This window comes from Vipera berus (genome assembly GCF_964194415.1).
Source record: "Vipera berus genome assembly, chromosome: 4".
Lineage (NCBI taxonomy): Eukaryota > Metazoa > Chordata > Lepidosauria > Squamata > Viperidae > Vipera > Vipera berus.
Genome location: NC_138206.1, coordinates 79,796,761 through 79,816,092, shown reverse-complemented (window position 1 = coordinate 79,816,092; position 19,332 = coordinate 79,796,761).

Genomic DNA, 19,332 nt, shown 5'->3' with positions numbered 1-19,332 from the left:
GACCAGTAGGGGGTGGAAAGGGGAATTGGCCTGTGCAACTGAAGCTGAGCTGCATGTGCATGCATGGTTCTGAACGGGCCACAGCCCAGTAGTGGGCTGCAGGACATGGTTAGGGCTTAGGGGACTGGTGGCTAAAGTGTACAATGAATGGTTGCAGGAACTAGGTGTGTTTAGTCTGTTGAGGAGAAAGACTAGGGGTGACATGATAGCAGTCTTCCAATATTGATGGACTGTTACAAAGAAGAGGGGATCAAACTATTCTCCAAAGCACCTGAGGAAAGGACAAGAAGTAACAGATGGAAGCTTATCAAAGAGAGCTCCAATCTAAAATTAATGAGAAATTTCCTGTCAATGAGAAAAATTAATCAGTGGAAGGGCTTGCCTCCAGAAATTGTAGCTTCATCATTTTTAAAAAGAGATTGGACAGCTATTTGTCCTGAATTGTATCAGGTCTCCTGCCCAAGCTGGGGGTTGGACTACTAGAAGACCTTCAGGAACCCTTCCAACTCTGTTATTCTGTGCTCTCCATTTTCTGAGTAATGTGGGTGCATTTGTGACCAAATGTTGTGTACCTTACAACAAAATCCTTCAGTGTGAAACTGATTAAGTTCTGGTAGTTTCAGGCAGCAGTGCCAGGTTGGGTTCTGATCAACTAATTAAGATCACAGAACTCAGCTTCTTAAGTTGTACTTAGCATTTCTTAGGAAAGGGCTATAATGATATGGCTTTGGAGAAAAAAGAGGAAGAGTTACTGCTTAGGTTATGATCAGATAAAAAGAAGGGAGCCCTAGCTGAATAATAGGCAGAGAAAGAAATTTAGAAGGCATCTGCTCTAATGTGCTAGATAGTAAAAAGAGATGGTGGGAGATTTATATTTTCAGACTTGCAAGATTCTGTTAATATAGCTTTTCAATAAAGTACGATTATCTCGTCATGTTTCCTGTCTGGTTACTTGAAAGTCTGACTGGGTTGCACCGTGGAGAAAAGCAAGTCAGGAAGAGATACCTTGTTTAAACTATCTGTCTGCTCTGGGACTGGGGGAAAAAGTGGGTGAGGCACCGGACACTGTACAAGGGAACTATCTGACAACAGCAGCCAGTGTTCTTTGCATATCTCTTTCTCTCTTAGTCATGTGTTTACTTAGTGACCATTTCACTTAACAACAAAGTTACTAAAACAGATAGTGATCATTAAATGAGAGAGGATATTCTTTCTTAAAGCTTTAAGTTGCAAAAGTTTAAGTGCTACATTGTTTCTATGAATCTGAATGATCACTTTTTCCTTGCTACAAAATTTTCATACAAATCTAGAGGAATATAGGAACAAAAGAGCAACCTGTTCCCTAGAAAAGAAGATGAAGGGAAGGGAAGGGAAGGGAAGGGAAGGGAAGGGAAGGAAAGGAAAGGAAAGGAAAGGAAAGGAAAGGAAAGGAAAGGAAAGGAAAGGAAAGGAAAGGAAAGGAAAGGAAAGGAAAGGAAAGGAAAGGAAAGGAAAGGAAAGGAAAGGAAGAGGCCTGTGTTCTCTTCTGTGAACAGAAGTCACAGAGGTCTGTGTCAAAGAAGATGATGAAAGCATGTGTGTGTGGAAACAGCTGGAAAGGAAGGGCAAGGCGTAGGAAGTAGTGAGATAAACAATTTCTAAAAAGAAAAGACAAGCACTTATAGTCCACCTGATCTATGGGAGCCAACTGGTGAGACTTACTTTTCCTGGATGGATGGGAAGAGCCAGAAGAAAGGCAATACCCAATCAGCCTTATGGTAGCCATACTTCAAACTGAGCAACAGTTCACCCCGACTGACAAACCACTAAAACCCAATGTCATGGTCCCAACAGATGAAACCATTCAAAAGAACTTCGAGGCATTGTTTTCTTTAAAGAATTTTTTATTTGGGAAACAAAGTATCAACACTACATAGTTGAACCCAAAAACTAAATTCCCCTCTCCTGGATACAAAGTAACAAAGTACAATTCCCACCCCCAATAAACAGGCATAAAGCACATTCCCCAATTAGCTTGAAGCACGGGCTTTCTCCCAGCTCTCCAGCCTGCCAAAACGTTATCAGCTCTGCACCCAGTTTGTCCTTGGATTCCCACAGCAGAGTTATTATTATTATGACTAACTGAACTCTCATCCCAATTCTCCCTCCCAGCACCAACAAATTCTAAAAACATAGAGAAAATGGCTGCATTTTCATCTGTTGTCAAAGCAAGAACATCCGATGTTAGCAGTGTTGACATCTGGCCCCCCTTACAAAAAGGACAAATCCTGTAATGCAAACAAAATCATATGTTAGGGGTTGCCTCTTGGTTTGTTAGGGTGTTTCTTATAGAACTTATTAATGAGTCCTTCAGCTTTTACATTGCTAGATTTTATCCAGGTAGCTTCAGACAATGGATACCCTTTCCATTGCACTAAGTACTGTAGCTTCCCTTTAAAAAGTCTAGAATCAAGAATATGCCTCACTTCATAGTAAGTCTGTCCTGATACTACAAGAGGTCCAGGTGCCTTCTTAGGGGGAGGTTGTAAGGCAGAATCCTGAAAAGGTTTCAGCAGGCTACAATGGAACACAGGGTGGACTTTCCCTAATAGTCTGGAAAGCTTTAATTCTACTGTGACTGGGTTACGATGGGGAAGGGTCCTAAGTATTTCAGTCCTAACTTCTTACTAGGTAACTTAAGCCGTAAATATTTTGTGGACAAATAAACCTTTCCCCAAGTTGGAATGACCTTTGAGGAGCTCTCTTTTTATCTGCTTCCTTTTTATATGTCTCAGAAGCCTTTTTCAGAGCAATTTTGTGGTTCTCCAGACTTCTTCCTACCCCCTCACCCACTGATAAAGAGTTTGGGGAGGGTCCCTGAGGATATTCAGGTATTGGGCTGATCTCTTTTCCTTTGGCCACTTTAAAAGGTGTCAAACCAGTACTGCTGTGAATAGAGTTATTGTAAGCCATCTCTGCAAAAGGGAGGAGGTCAGTCCAGTTTGTCTGCTGATAATCCACATAGCTTCTGAGATACTGCTCCACCATTGAGTTCACAGATTCAGCCACCTCATTGGTAGATGGGTGAAAAGCTGATGACAGTCCTTAAGATGAGCCAATTAGCTTAAGAAAACCCCTCCAAAACTTGGCTGTAAAATGCACACCCCCGATCTGAGATTATATGTTTTGGTGTGCCATGCAGTCTGTAGATGTGTTTTAGAAACAACTTGGTTAGTCGCTGGGTAGACGGGAGCCCTTTGCAGGCAATGAAGTGAGCTTGCTTTGAAAACAGATCTATCACAGTCCAGATAACTGTATTTCCCCTGCTTTCAGGTAGGTCTACTATAAAATTCACAGCAATTTCTTCCCATGGTTGGGAAGGATCTGCCACCGGTTGTAATAGTCCAGGGGGTTTCCCCAGAATTCTTTTCATGGTGGCACATACAGCACAAGTCCTGATATAGTTCTCTATGTCCCATTTCAATCCCAGCTACCAAAATTGCTGGTGGATGAGGTGTACTGTTTTTAAATATCCAAAGTGCCCAGACTGTTTTACATCATGGCTGTGCTGGAGCACGTTAAGGCAGAGGGTTTCAGACAAGTACAACTTCCCCCCTTTGTAAGCTAACCCATCCCTGCATGTTAGGGAGGTTTGATTATCTTTGAACCATTGGTCGGTGAAGACCTCTTGTTTTATTTTCTTTGCCCTAGGGTCATCGGGGTTTGGGGCTCTTGAAGGTGGGACTCTGCATGGTGTTAGTTGAGAAGCAATTTGTGGAGTAGATATAATTGCTTCATTAACCTCTTCTCATGGCTCTTGTATTAGGGCAATGTGGATAAAGCATCAAATAAAAAGTCCCCCCCCCCCCGTATGTACTTTAGGGTGAAGTTAAATCGGTCAAAGTGTTGCACCCTTCGTACTAGTTTTGGGGACAATTTGCGAAGAGTTTTCAGCACCTCTAGGTTTTCATGATCAGTCCATACCTCAAAAGGCACCTTGCTCCCTTCTAGATAGTGTTGCCAGTTTAATAGAGCCCAACGAATTGCAAAGGCTTCCTTCTCCCACACAGCCCACCTCCTCTCTCAATCAGTGAATTTTTTCAAGGTGTAGGCACAGGGTTGTAGGATCCCATCCTGGTTCTTTTGCAATACCACAGCTTCGATGGCCATGTTACTGGCATCATCTTGAATCACAAAGGGTTTCCCTGGACAAGGATGCTTCAAGACCGGCTCAACCGCAAATAGCCTTTCAAATTCTCAAAAGCAGTTTGACAGTTCATAGTCCATGCTAGTGGCTGGCCTGGTTGCAGCTTCTCTCGCTCTTTGCCTGTTTTCAGTAAGTCCGTAAGGGGTAAAGCAATTTCAGCAAAGGAGGGGATGAACTGGCAGTAAAAGTTGGTGAATCCTAGAAAGCTCTGAAGCTGTTTACGAGTCTTTGGGGGTTGCCATTCGATTATGGCTTTCACTTTAGCCAGGTCCATTTCAATGCCTTCACTAGAAATTCTGTAGCCAAGATAATCTAGTTGGGTCTGGTGAAACTCACACTTTGATAGTTTAACATAAAGTTTGGCATTCAGCAGTTTCTTTAGCACTTCTCTCACTAGTTTTATGTGGTCAGCCATATTTGTGCTGTGTATTAGGATATCATCAAGATACACCAAAACCCCTTTGTATAAATGATCATGTAGTACCTGATTGATCAGCTGCATGAAGACAGCTGGAGCCCCCTGTAGTCCAAATGGCATGACTTTAAATTGGTAGCTCCACATGGGACAGTTAAAAGTAGTCTTCCACTCATCTCCCTCTTTTATCCTCACTCGGTAATATGCCTCTCTCAGGACCAATTTAGTGAAGACACTCTCCTTGGCCAGGTGGGTTAGTAAGTCCTTCAGGCTGCTCGGTTCTTGTTCACATACTGCTGCATTTCCTCCATCTCAAGGGGGGTCATGGCATACATCCTTGGTCATGGGAGTTTAGCTCCCGGTAACAGTTCAATAGAGCAATCAGGCTGGTAGGGAGGCAGGGTGTCACATTCTTTCTCACTAAATGCCTCTGCTAGGTTCAAGTACTCACTGGGGATGAATCGCTTGCCTGGTTGAAACAGAGCATCTACTTTTGCTAGCTCGTTAGATGGGTTAAACTCTCTGGTAACGTCAGTCGAGTTAAGGGGGGCTTGGGTCCTACAGGTAATCTCACAGTTATCATTCCCTTCTCCCACCAGATAAACAGCTTCCATTTGTCTAACCAGGCTAGCCCTAGGATCACGGCCTCAGTCATTTTTGGAGCCACCATGAAATAAATTAACTTCCAGTGCTCACCTATTTCTAAGCGTATGGGTTCAGTTAATTGCGTGACTAAAGTTCCTCCCATTAGAGAGCCATTGGCTAGCTCAAACCTCATGGGTTTGGAGAGCAGCCTTGCTTGTATGCCCATTTTCAGGGCAAGTGACAAGTTAATAATGCACTGGGAGCATCCTGAGTCCACTAGTACTTTCAGATCTACTTGTGCCCCTGTCTTAGGGATTATGAGCTTGACAGGCAGAGAAAAAGGTGGAACGGGCCGACTCACCATTGGGTCATTCTCTCCTTCATTGTCGCTGTCATAGGAGGGCAGAGCAGTGGCAGGTCTGGTTTGGGCCTCAGTGCTCTCCTGTGTGGGCTACGTGACTTGGGCAATGGGTTCCTGCGCAATCAAGTTGGATTTCTCTTTCGCCGGCTGCTGGGCTGGTTTCTTTCTCACTGGTGGTCCCAGTCTATTCTGCTGTTGAGAGTAAGGGACTGGTGTTGTGACTCAGGGCCAGCCGGTGGGTCCGACAGCCGGGTCCGATGTATCGGAGGACTCAGATGAGGGGGAGGAGGGAGACGAACCGGCTGATGATGGTTTGGAGGCTTTGCAGAGTCCTCAGCCGGGGACCTCTTCTCAGCTGCGTGAGCCCGAGAGTGCGGAGGATGATGACCCACAGCTGGCCCTGTTCAAGGACGCCCGACGCAGGAGGCAGTCGAGCAGGAACAAACAAAGAAAGGCTATGGGACTCCTCGGGAGGAGGCACAGGGAGACCACGCCCTGAGCTCTCTATAAAAGGAGTGTTTGGGGAGGGGCTGGTTGCTGAAAGCAACTTTTCCGCTTGAGAAGACAAGCTCTAGTGTTTTTGTTAACTGCATAATTAAATCTTGGCAGAAGCCTTTTAGCCTTGGACGCTCTCCAGTCTCTTCTTTTTGAATAGGGGTTTGCTAGAAGAGGGCTGGTTCAGAACAACTGGGCAACTTGCTGCTCGATGTTCCTGTTGTCCACATCTGAAGCATTTGATCGATGGGTTTGCAGGTGGTTTCGGGTTTTCATTGGCTGCAGTGGTTGGAGGCTTTTGGGGGGGTGGCGGCTCTCTGGGATGATCTGGCCTCGGCTTGGCTTCTTATGGTGGTGGCTTCTTATAGAGAGCAAGCTGGACGTCCAGCCTTACTGCTGCCTGGTACCATTCTTGCAACTGATTAGGGACCACTTGATAGACATAAGCCTGGGAGAAGTGATCATTCAGTCCCTCTTTGAAGTGATTAACTAGGGATTGCTCAGGCCACCTCGCTATTTGGCTGGCTATCTTGCAAAACTTTCACATATTCCATTGCGGGTCTGCCAGGTTGTCTTATTTTATGAATTTGCTCCTCCACTTTGAGGGCTATGGATGGGTCCTCAAACCTTACTCTCAGCCCTAGGAGGAAGAGGTAGAGGTCCCCCAACTCAGGTGCTTGCTTGTTGTATAAATTGTTCAGCCACTCAGATGTTTCCCCGTCCAAGTTGGCCGCAACCACATCGATCATAGCAGCTGGATTTGGGTAGAAATAGGCACAGTGATTCATGTGGGAATGCACTTGGTTGAGGAAGAAGATCAGCTTCTCCGGGTCTCCATCAAAATTTGCTCTAAGGGATGGTGCCATCATCTGTTCCTGCACTCCCCAGTGAACCTGCATTCCTGGTGGTTGCTGGCCTCCCAACTGTGGATGTTGCACCCCCAATGGTTGCTGACCTCCCCATGGTGGCTGCAACATCCCCAGTTGCTGCAGACCCCCCCAGTAGTTGGAATAAATTGAATTGAATTGAATTTATTGAATTTATATGCCGCCCTTCTCCCTAAGGACTCAAGGTGGCTCAAAACAAAAAATTTAAGAAACATGGAATACAAAATTTAAAAAAGAATTAAACAATAAATATAATAGATACATGACAATTTAACTCAATAAAAAACCAAATTTAAAAAACGTAGTCAGTCCAGACCCGCTTGTTGGAATAACCAAGTCTTCAGGTTATGGTGGAAAGACCGAAGGTCAGGGGCCGTCCGCAGCTCCGGAGGTAGTTCATTCCAGAGGGTCAGCACGCCCACAGAGAAGGCTCTCCCCCTGGGGGTCACCAGACGGCATTGCCTGGCCGACGGCACCCTGAGGAGGCCGACTCTGTGGGAGCAAACCGGGCGATGGGAGGTTGATAATGGCAGCAGGTGTTCTCGCAAGTACCCCTAAGCCATGTAGGGCTTTAAAGGTTATTACCAGTACCTTGAATTGCACCCGGAGGGTAACCGGAAGCCAATGCAGCTCACAGAGGAGTGGTGTAACATGGGAGTATTGAGATACTCCCATAAGCACCCGCGCGGCCGCATTTTGTACCAGCTGAAGCCTCCGGGTGCACTTCAAGGGCAGCCCCATGTAAAGAGCATTGCAGTAATCCAGGCGAGAAGTGATGAGGGCATGGGTAACCGTGCATAGGGCATCTCGGTCCAGAAAGGGGCGCAACTGGCGCACTAGGTGAACCTGTGCAAAGGCCCCCCTGGTCATGGCCGTTAGATGATCTTCCAAATTAAGCCCTGAATCCAGGAGGACACCCACGTTGCGGGCCTTTTTTGAGGGGGGCAGTGCCTCCCCCCCATCAAAAGAGATGGAACTTGTTGAACCATACGAGATCCACAGCCACTCGGTCTTGGAGGGGGTTAAGCCTGAGCCTGTTCCTTCCCATCCAGACCCGCACCGCCTCCAGGCACCGGGACATCACGTCAAGGGCATCACTGGGTTGGCTAGGGGTGGAGATGAACAGCTGGGTATCATCCACATATTGGTAATACCTCACCCCAAAGCCATGGATGATCTCACCCAGTGGCTTCATGTAGATGTTAAACAGGAGGGGGGAGAGAACCAACCCCGAGGCACCCCACAAGAGAGAGGCCTTGGGGTAGATCTCTGTCCCCCTGCCAATACAAACTGCAAACGGCCCGAGAGGTAGGAGGAGAACCACCGTAAAACAGTGCCTCCCACTCCCAACCCCTCGAGCCGTCGCAGCAAGATATCATGGTCGATGGTATCAAAAGCTGCTGAGAGGTCAAGTAGGACCAGGACAGAGGAACAGCCCCTGTCCCGGGCCTGCCAGAGATCATCAACCAGTGCGACCAATGCCATTTCTGTGCTGTAGCCGGGTCTGAAACTGGACTGGTATGGGTCCAGATAGTCCGCTTCATCCAGGAATTGCGGGAACTGACGCGCTACAACACCCTCAACAACCTTTGCTACAAAGCGGAGGTTGGAGACAGGACGATAGTTATTCAACGAGGCCAGGTCCAGAGCAGGTTTCTTGAGGAGGGGCCTCACCACTGCCTCTTTTAAAGTGGAAGGGAAGAAACCCTCTATCAATGAAGCGTTGACAACTGCCTGGAGCCAGCCCCCTGTCATCTCCCCGGCTGCCAAAACCAGCCAGGAGGGACATGGGTCCAGTAAACAGGTTGTAGCGCTCAGTTTATGCATAATCCTGTCCACATCATCCAGAGTCACAGGGTCAAACTCACCCCAAATGATATGATCAAGACCTGCCCTCTCCACTCCGCTGGACTCCGCCCAGTCGAAGTCCAAGCCAGTCCGAATCTGAGCGATTTTGTCCTGCAGATACTGTACAAATTCCTCAACCCTACCCTGCAAGGGGTCATCCCTCGGTCCCTGGTTAAGCAGTAAGCAGGTCACTCTAAACAGAGCGGCTGGGTGGTTATCTTCAGATGCAATGAGAGCAGAAAAGTTAACATGCATTGCCGCTTCCATCGCCACTAGGTAAGACTTAAGATAAGTTCTTAGCAGTGTTCGATCAGATTCGGATCTGCTGGACCTGCAACAGCTCTCTAGGCATCTTTTTCGGTGCTTCATCTCCCGGAGTCCCTCGGTAAACCAGGGGGCTACCCGGGATCTGCACCAGGACAGAGGCTGCAAAGGCACAATTCAATCCAAGGCCCCAGCAGCCACCCTCTCCCAGGCTGCCACTAAGGCCTCGGCAGAGTCGTGGGCAAGGGAAGCAGGAAAAGTCCCAAGCTCCATCTGGAACCTCCCAGGGTTCATCAGGCGCCTGGGACAGAACCACCTGGTCGGTTCTGCCTCCCAGCGACAGGGGGCGGCATACTGAAAGTCTAGCCAGAGAAGAAAATGATCGGACTATGACAGGGGTTGGATATGTTTGGGGGCTGCAGCCACCCCCACTGCTGTTGCTGCACTGCCAGTGGCTCCTGGCCCCTCAGTGGCTGTGGCATTCTCAATTGCTGTAGGACCCCTAATGGTCTCAGCAGCTGCTGAAGTGGCACCCCACTTGCTGCAGGCCTCCCAGTGGTTGCTGCACATTTGATGGCCAGTTGCCACCCCCATTCCTGCTGACCTATGAGTGGTTGTGGCATCCCTGGTTGTTGTAGACTCCCCTGTGGCCCCCAACAGTGGTTGTTGCAGTATCCCCAGTGGTTGCTGCATGTTCAGAGGCAGCGGCCAGCCCCACTGCTGCTGCTGCACTCCCAACAGTTGTGGACCCCCTGGTGGCTGTATCATCCCCAGTTGTGGCAAGGCCTCCAGCTGCTGTTGCACATTCGGGGGCTGCGGCCACCCCCATTGCTGTTGGTGCACTGCTAGTGGCTGTTGGCCTTCCTGCTCTGGAGGCTGTGGCATCCCCCATTGCTGTAGATGCCTGAGGCTGGGTGGCCAGTAGGCACATCAGTCCGGGCTTCGGCTGTCCCTGTGGCGGCTCAGGCTCTTGTCTTGGTGGCGGTGATCTGGGATTCTGGAGGGACGATGGTACTCCAGGCTGCCATGTCTGGAATGGTGACTGGAGCTGTCCCTCTCTGTGGGGCTGGAGGGTAATGTATTCATGGATGAGGAAGCTGCTTGCTCTGTGCAGGTGGGATTGGGGCTTCCCCTTGACAGGAATTGGTGACTGCCTCTTCAATCATCATGATTGCTTGCATATGGAGAATAGGAGGGTTGTTCCCCACTTCTCATCTCTAGCCCCTCGAATCTCTCCACCAACTTCTCCACTGATTGACTACGGACTGTGGACAGGTACTTCCACTCACCAGAGTCCTCAGCACTAGTCCATTTTGCAGCTCTCCATCGGTCCGGGGAACATGACTTGCGGGAAGCCCCTCTTTGCAGCTCTACCTCATATGTCTTTGAAGCACTTGATTGTGGCAAAGCCTTCTTGAGGTGTCTGGAGTCTCCACTGGGTAGGGTCCAGTCCAACAACCAGATCAGTTGTCCTCACAGCTTGGGATTTGCCTCCAACTGAAAGGCCTGAAAAAGTTCCTTCTCCACCAGCACGCTGGCCTGCGCTCCCTCCTCTGAGGTGGCAGCCATGGCCGGGGTGCTGCTCTCAGGCACCCTTTCCTTTTCCATGTTGAGATCTTCCCCGAATCTTTGTCAGTCTATCCCTTGACTTTAGGAACAGTGACTGGAGCTTGGGACCCCAGGATGGATAAGTAAAAATTGTAGGTTTTGGGTTAATGTTATGGTTCTGACAGACGAAACCCTTCAAAAGAACTTCGAGGCATTGTTTTCCTTAAAGAATCTTTTATTTGGGAAACAAAGTATTGGCACTACATAGTTGAACCCAAAAACTAAATTCCCCTCTCCTGGATACAAAGTAACAAAGTACAATTCCCACCCCCAATAAACAGGCATAAAGCACATCCCCAATTAGCTTGAAGCACGGGCTTTCTCCCAGCTCTCCAGCCCGCCAAAACGTTATCAGCCCTGCACCCAGTTTGTCCTTGGATTCCCACAGCAGAGTTATTATTATTATGACTAACTGAACTCTCATCCCAATTCTCCCTCCCAGCACCAACAAATTCTAAAAACATACAGAAAATGGCTGCATTTTCATCTGTTGTCAAAGCAAGAACATCCAATGTTAGCAGTGTTGACACCCAGATCATAATTTTTGAAGTTAGCTTAAGAAACAGTCAGGGGCAGCACAGGAAAGTTTTGATTGCAGTATGGAATTGAACTCTTTGTGAATCTTTCTTCCTTGGCTATATATTGAGATCATTCAAGAATTCTTTTAAATCTCAGATATGAATTTGTTAATTTCATAGCAAAATATGTAATTTATCTCTGAAATCAGTGCCAGAGAACTAGAAAACAGCCATCATTACTCTCTTTTTCCCCACAATAACTCAAGACTGATCTAAGCAAATTAAACCCTATTAATTTAATTGTCAGACCCTCAATATATTTCTTTCTTATGCCTTCATTTTCGGGTTCTGCCATTCTATTGCGTGGAGGGGCCCTAGGGATATTCTGCAGTGTACTTCCTTTGCTTTGTTCTATCCTCTTTGAAGTATCTTTTGTGGGGTACTGTATGAAAAGAATGTGCCTCCAGCCATCTGACTTATCTCCAGGTGGATGGGAAGAAGCCGCAGAGAAACTTGGTAGAAACAGTAACTAAAGGAAAAAAATAATAAGTTCAGAGAACAACCTTTGCTAAAAAAAATTGAATTTGCAGTGTTAAATCCTGCCATGCTGATCTGGATATTTTGAACCTGTCTAAAGGATGGGGTCAATCTTTTAACATTATATATTTTGATTTTCACCAAGCTTTGAGCAAAGACATGAGCTTTTATTGACCATAATCTATGACCAAGTAATCTTTTTTATGGGTTGTTAGCTGGCTAAAAAAATAGATGCACCAGTAAGTCAATTGTGCTCCAAACTCTTCCCTGATTAACCAGCCAGCCAACCAACAGATTTCAGTTAGATAAACCTACTTTCTGCAAATTACACCTTAACAGTTTTATGTATAGACTATCTGAGACTGAGACTTTCATTCTTACTCAATATTCTTTTTCAGGCAGGATAAAGAAACATATAAGTTAAGCAAAGGAAGTGCTTACTTCTTTCTGGAGGTCTTTTAAATTAATTTTGATATGTCTTCTATTAGGGACTTTAGAGCATGCAATGAAATCCCTCACAGTCAAAATAAAACAACCGCAGGGAGTTGACCCAAGAGGTGTCACTGGAAGACTGAATAGAACCACAAGATGTACAAATGTAGCAAAAAAGAGAGAATACCTTTGTGCAATGGGAGAAAATAAAATTTGACGCCATATTTTCTTATATTGCAATATCTTCTCCATCCAACCAGGTGTTCTTTGGTTGCTCTACCAAAGAACCTGAATATTGTGAAGTTGCCATTAACTGTGGAGTATGTCTAAAATAAGTCTAGGTGCTCATTTGGTATTTGCTTCTGAGACATGGGAAAAAGATGAGAAACTACTGTTTTACCACTTCACCAAGACTCTTAGGGTGATATATATTGCATCAGTATAGTGTTGGACACATTGCCAAAGAAATATTTCCAGCACCCACCATTTTTATTTTCTAAGAATGTTTAAGGGCCAAAGTCATTTCTGTAATCAAATAGTAGAGGCAGTGCTTTTTTTCTAACAAAAAAAGGTGCCGGAACTCAGAGGTGCTGTCACTTGCTATGGCATTGACGCCCGTCCTTTGCACCCCCACCCCTGTGGCTCAGAGCCACATGCCGCGGGGATTCCCCTCCCTGCAGTTGCCACACCACGGCCCGTGCTGAGCCCCCAACCAGAGCTGCTCCGAACTCCAACCCAGAGCTGTGTTCCTGGTGGCAGTGGTCTCCAGTGCCAAACAGCCTCTTTCCAACCACATCCAGAAAAATTTGTAACAAACATTGGAATTCCCAAGGCCATGTTTGGTATTTCCCAGCAATCTGTTACTGGAAGGGAAAAGCAATCCCTGCTGCATTACTGATCCCAGAGAAGCATTTGCATGTATGCAGGTATCTTTAGGGTGCCATAGTTATGGATGAAAAATATTGGTTGCAAAGTTGGCATTTCTGGATGTAATACAGATATTTTGGACTTATTTTTGTTTCTTTGCATGTTTGATATTTTTAAAAAGGCATATGCTACTGACTACACTTAGGCACATATGTAACATCTTTTGCTAGGATACATGGCCACTGCTTGTCCAAAATGTGAAAAGTGAAAGATTGTGACTAAACAAAATTTTAATGTACAGATAATACCACCAGAAATTATTTTAGCCTTTTTAATAAATGTTGTTATTGATGTTAAGCTCACATGGAAAACATCATATATTGTTATGTATATACTAGGTCAGGGGTCAGCAACCTGAAACAGTGAAAGAGCCACTCGGAACCGGTTCCCTCACAAAAGGAAAAACTGGGAGCCGCAAAAAATGTGTGTGCATGTGTGTACATGCGCACATGCGCAGAACAGGGTTTGACTGAAGAGTGGAGCCAAGGCAAGATATGCACCTACCCTGCATATTTGAATTGATTGGTTGAACTTTTTTAGTCCCACTTTTTTTGGGGGGGACTGCACGGCAGAGGACTGGGAGCCGCAGGAGACAGCTGGAAAAGCCGCATGCGGCTCCGGAGCCGCTGGTTGCAGACCTGTGGTCTAGTGCAAGGGCCGGCAACCCGAAACAGTGAAAGAGCCACTCAGAACCGGTTCCCTCACAAAAGAAAAAGCTGGGAGCCACAAAGAAGGGTGTGCATGCATGCGCATGCACGCGCATGCGCAAAACAACAGGCTCCAACTCTTCCCCCCCCCAGGAAACAAGAGGTTCGTGGACCAGTTTTCACGCCGCCTTCCAGCTGCTGCCACTACTGCTGAAAAGTGGAAAGGGCGATTCATAGCTTCGGAAGCCCCCCAAGCAGGAAAGCGTGTCCCGATGAAGCCTTTTCCTACCAGGCTTTGCTGCAAAACCCCACATTGTCCAGGGCCCCTGTGATCACCCAGAAGTGACCCAACAAACAGCACACCGAGAAAGGCCTGCAAAATGGCACAAGTGCAGCAAACGCCCTCTCCGAAGGGAACCGGGAACCCTTCCGCTCCCTAAACCCAACGATTGGCGAATGGCATCAGCTGGTCTTCTTGCTCCTTTCCCTCCCTTCCTCCCTCCGCTGCCGCCACCGCCTGCCGTTCCCGCGTCGCCTTTACTCCTCGCCTTTACCTTTGCTAAGCCTGCCCGTGACGAGTTTGAAGAGGGTGCGGGCAAATTTCACGAGGCCGTGCTTGCACCGCTTCCTGCACCTGCTCATGGCTCCCGAGGAGGAAGGGCCTGGCTTTTCTCCTGCTAGCTAGCCCAAAAGGTCCTCGCCAACTTTGAGAGCGCAAAACTCTGAACTGAAGCCGGGTGGGGGAAAAGGGAGACGGCCCTTTCGCTGCCACTTCCCCGGACGCCAGGCTTCCCGCGTGAAGCTTGCAGCCTTGGGAGGCACCTGCGCGGCAGCGGCAGTGGGTCTCCCTGATGACGGGCGCTGAGTCGCGGTGCCGTCTTCAGCCCGGGCGCCGCCGGAACCACCCGAGCGCCCTGCCCCTCCCCCCAGGGCCTCCAAACTGCTGCCACCAGTTTGGAGATCATGTTTGACGAAAGCGGAAGCTCTGCAAACGGGATGGCGGTGGTTTGGAGAGCTGCATGCGCAGCTCTCCAAACCGCCGTCGTCCCATTTTCAGAGCTTCTGCCTTTGTCCATGTTTGACGGAGGTGGCCAATCTCCAAACGGGCGGCGGCGGTTTGGAGAGCAGCGCGCGCACTCTCCAAGCCGCTGCCGCCCGTTTGGAGACCTGCTGCGCTCGTCAAACATGGACGAACGTGGCAGCTGTGCAAACGGGATGGCGGCGGTTTGGAGAGTGCGTGCGCACTCTCCAAACTGCCGCCGCCCATTTGGAGACCTGCCGTGCTCGTCAAACATAGACGAATGCAGCAGCTGTGCAGCTCTGCAAACTGCTGCCATCCCGTTTGCAGAGCTTCTGCCTTCGTCCATGTTTGACGGAGGCGGCCGATCTCCAAATGGGTGGCGGCGGTTTGGAGAGGTGCGCACACACTCTCCAAACCGCCACCGCCCGTTTGGAGACCTGCCACGCTCATCAAACATGGACGAACGTGGCAGCTGTGCAAACGGGATGGCGGCGGTTTGGAGAGTGCGCGTGCACCTCTCCAAACCGCCACCGCCCATTTGGAGACCTGCCACATTCGTTCATGTTTGACCAGCATGGCAGACCTCCGAACGGGATGGCAGCGGTTTGCAGAGGTGCGTGCGCACCTCTCCAAACCGCCGTTGCCCGTTTGGAGACCTGCCGCGCTCGTCAAACATGAACGAATGCGGCAGCTGTATGAACAGGACGGCGGCAGTTTGGAGAGTGCGCGCGCACCTCTCCAAACCTCCGCCGCAGGCAGCAGTTCTGCAAACTGTTTGGAGAGCTGCTGCCTTCGTCAAACATGGACGAAGGCAGCATCTCTGCAAACGGATCAGTGGGGGTTTGGAGAGCTACGCACGCAGCTCCCCAAACCTCCGCCGGGGGAGGAAGACTGGGAGCCGCAGGAGATGGCTCAAAGAGCCACATGCGGCTCCGGAGCCGCGGGTTGCCGACCCGTGGTCTAGTGGTTAAGGCATCAAGCTAGAAAACAAGAGATTATTTATTTTATTTTTATTTTAATTCCATTTATATCCCGCCCTTCTCCGAAGACTCAGGGCGGCTTTACAAACTTAGCAGTAGCCTTCATTCTATGTATATGCCTGCTTATTAGGGCTTTCACACACACACCCCAAGCGGCATTATTATAAAGTCAGCTTAATTGCCCCCAACAATCTGGGTCCTCAGTTCAAGTTCCACCTTAGCCATTAAAGCCAGCTGGGTGACCTGGGCCAGTTACTCTTTCTCAGCCCAACTCACCTCACAGGGTTGTTGTTGTGGGGAAAATAGGAGGAGGAAGGTGTGTTAGATATATTCCTGCTTCAAATAATTTGTAAAAATTATAAAGGAGGGATATAAATAAATGAATACATAAATACATTAAAAAGTAATCCACAGACTTAAAATTAAAGTATATAAATTATGGAAAAACAGGGAAAGTATCAAAATAGATACTGGGCTTGTGCAAGTGAAGAGTAGATATAATAAGTGATTAAGGAATTATTAAAAATACTAAAAGTTGTAAAAGAAGAATACTGTAGTTATGGAATGCTGAATATCTGTTTATGGTGCTCAACCAGCATCTCAGATTTTATATGAAGTGTCAATGTGCCAGCTTTAAGTGTATCGAACGTAACCAATATTTCATGTAAGACTATAATGACTATAAAAATACTGATATAGAAATGGGGAAATTATTCTTTTTTTTTTCTTGGAAGCTATGGAACATGTTGCTTATTTTCTTCAAATCTAGGCTTTTCTCCTGTGATGAAAAAGCACTTTTTTTGAATTATATAAATTATAAATTATATAAACTGTACAGAATGCTCAAATATTTAAATAGCTTAAATTTGCTTATCCTAGGAATCAGGCTAGCAATGTTTTTGAATTTAATATATTTACCAGATTTGAATTAATATTCTTTGTCCTGGACTATGCTTTATTTCTGATTTTGATTTAATCATTTTAGTCAATTATGTTGTTTTGTTTGTTTAATCCTTTTATTATACAGTAATTGATTCATTTATGGATCATTTTATTTAATATTTTCATTTTTGTTACCAGTTTACTTACTGCTCTAATAAATTCTAATTTGATTCTCTTCCTTCTTTACTTCCTTCCTTCCTTCCTTCCTTCCTTCCTTCCTTCCTTCCTTCCTTCCTTTCTTTTTCTTTCCTTTCTTTCTTCTCTCTCCTTCATTCCTTTTCTTTCTTCCTTTTTCTTTCACTTTCTTTCTCTTTTTTCTCTTTCTCTCTCTCTCCCCCTTCCCTTCCCTTCCCTTGCAATTTTGATATAATGGTGTCTATCAGTTTTCTGGAGCAGCCAAAAATAAGAGTAAGGTAGGAATCCAGTTTTCACTCACCACTGCCATCTCACAGTCACCTTCTTCAAGTATTACAAACACTGACAACTGGCATAGTATCAACAGCAGCATCTGCCTCCTTAAGGATAAGATGAATTAAGCTGGCATATGCTTGAGCCTCTTCTGAATGTTATCTCATTGTTCTGAACTTAAAAAAGAAACTTGAATGGTTTTACACATTTCCATCAATATCATCTTCCTTATTCTCTACCCAAGTTAATAGGCCAGCTGAAGTATACAATTCTCAATATATTTGCAGGTGTATGCAGTGGTGGGAAGAAATATTTTGGATGGACAAAGTGTTTGCCTATCTCTAGTCATAAGTTAGGGTAAATTGTCAAGTGTTTAATAAATAAGCCTTTTCACAATTAGTTAGCATAACATAAGGATAGCACTGTAGTAAAATAAGACAACTTTATAAAATATTCCATTTTAGGACCAACTGAAAAATAAGGGCAAGCTTAATATGATATATATAAATTTATAACTAAAATTTTCAGGTAGGTGATCTGATGTTTGTACTGAAGACAGAAAATGTGAAAACACTGAAATATTTAATCTCAAACAGAACTCCAAATATGCTGGTAGTTTCCCCAAAAGTATATATGCCAAAGCTGAACTTAATTTCAAACAGAGATTAGTGGCATAACATCAGTTGATATTAATCTCTCTGGACCTTATACATAATTTAAGTATAAATCTGTATCTAGCCTCGTTGACCCAATCCAAACTCACAGCTTTTGCCTGTTCTTGTATCACTTTAAGTGATTTGATCCATGCAAAATGCTAAGCTATAAAGTTATTGGTAGAATGAGTTAAGAAAGTTGTGTGAACCCAGCCATTATGGTTTGAAAAATCATGATTGATTGATTAGCATGTTTATGATTAATTTGTAGTTTATATAGTAAACCATGGTTAAAGAAGCTAAGGTTTTCTTTAACATGGGACAAGAAAACTAACAAACTTATTTGGGGTTATTTCTTTAGTCATTTGAAACATAAAAGGTTGATTTTAATGATCAATTTGACCTGCCATATAAATATGGGTTGATGTCCAATATATAGATGACTCCTACATCTAATATATATTTTGAGAGCTCAGATGATGACTGATGACTTTATGGTTCTTGCCCATAGAGTATTTGTTTATACATTGTTCTTCAGATAATATATAACAGTTTATCCATGGTTTCTATGAAGTCTCAAGGCAACACAAACTTTGTTTCAACCACCCCTATATTGCTTCAATGAAAATTACCAACAAAAGTATCTCATAGAAAGAGTGCAGGTAAAAAAAAATCTAAACAAATCATGCCATGTTACAGAAACAATCCAAAGAAATCCAAATGCAAGAAGTACTGATTAATTAAATATCTGGCTGTTTTCAGGATGGTGCTCTCTTCAATACTGCAAGTGAACTCTTTTACCCTGGTCCAAGTGGAATTACAGAACAACAGAACAGAATAACAGAGTAGGAAGAGATCTTGGACTACAGATCACTCAAATATCCTTAAATTGGGAGATTATTGCTCATGGAGAGCAACCACCCAGAGTAAGTAGGAGTCAAGCAGCATATATATTTAATTAATTGATGATGATGATGTGACGATGACAACAACACCTATTCTGGTCAAGCTTATCTCATCAAGCATGGCTTTTAATCACATAATGGACAAGCAGTTGCTAAATTAACAGTTAATTAGAGCAGTAAATCTATTTCAGACTTGTATTAGTTTGATGTTTGGATAACAGAAATAGCAGAAATAGCAGAATGTCACATTTTTTTTCTATTTTGGCTCATTTTGTAGAGTAACTAACTGCCATACAGAAGAGAAACTTGTATTGTCTTAGTGTTTCACCTTGTTTCTATGGATTATTTCCTATTAAATATTACTTATTTACCTATAGCATTTAATGATCATAAAGGATATTCAATTAATATCTTAATATAAAGACCACAATATTTTTATTTAAACTATATAACTGTTCATGTTTTGAACAATGCCAGTCATGTTGTTATGACAATTGTCAATTTTATACCAATTCACACACTTTAGTAAGGCCTATCTATACAGAGCTTTTTCTAACTATCCTCGGTTTTTAAAAAGCATGTATTGTAAGAATGTAGTACACCAATCAGCTGCTACATCCTTTGATTATTAGTGCAATCCATGTTCTGAGGAAAATGTATTTCAATAAGTCTCTGTTTCTAGATAACAAACCTTTCTGTTAAGAACAGATCCT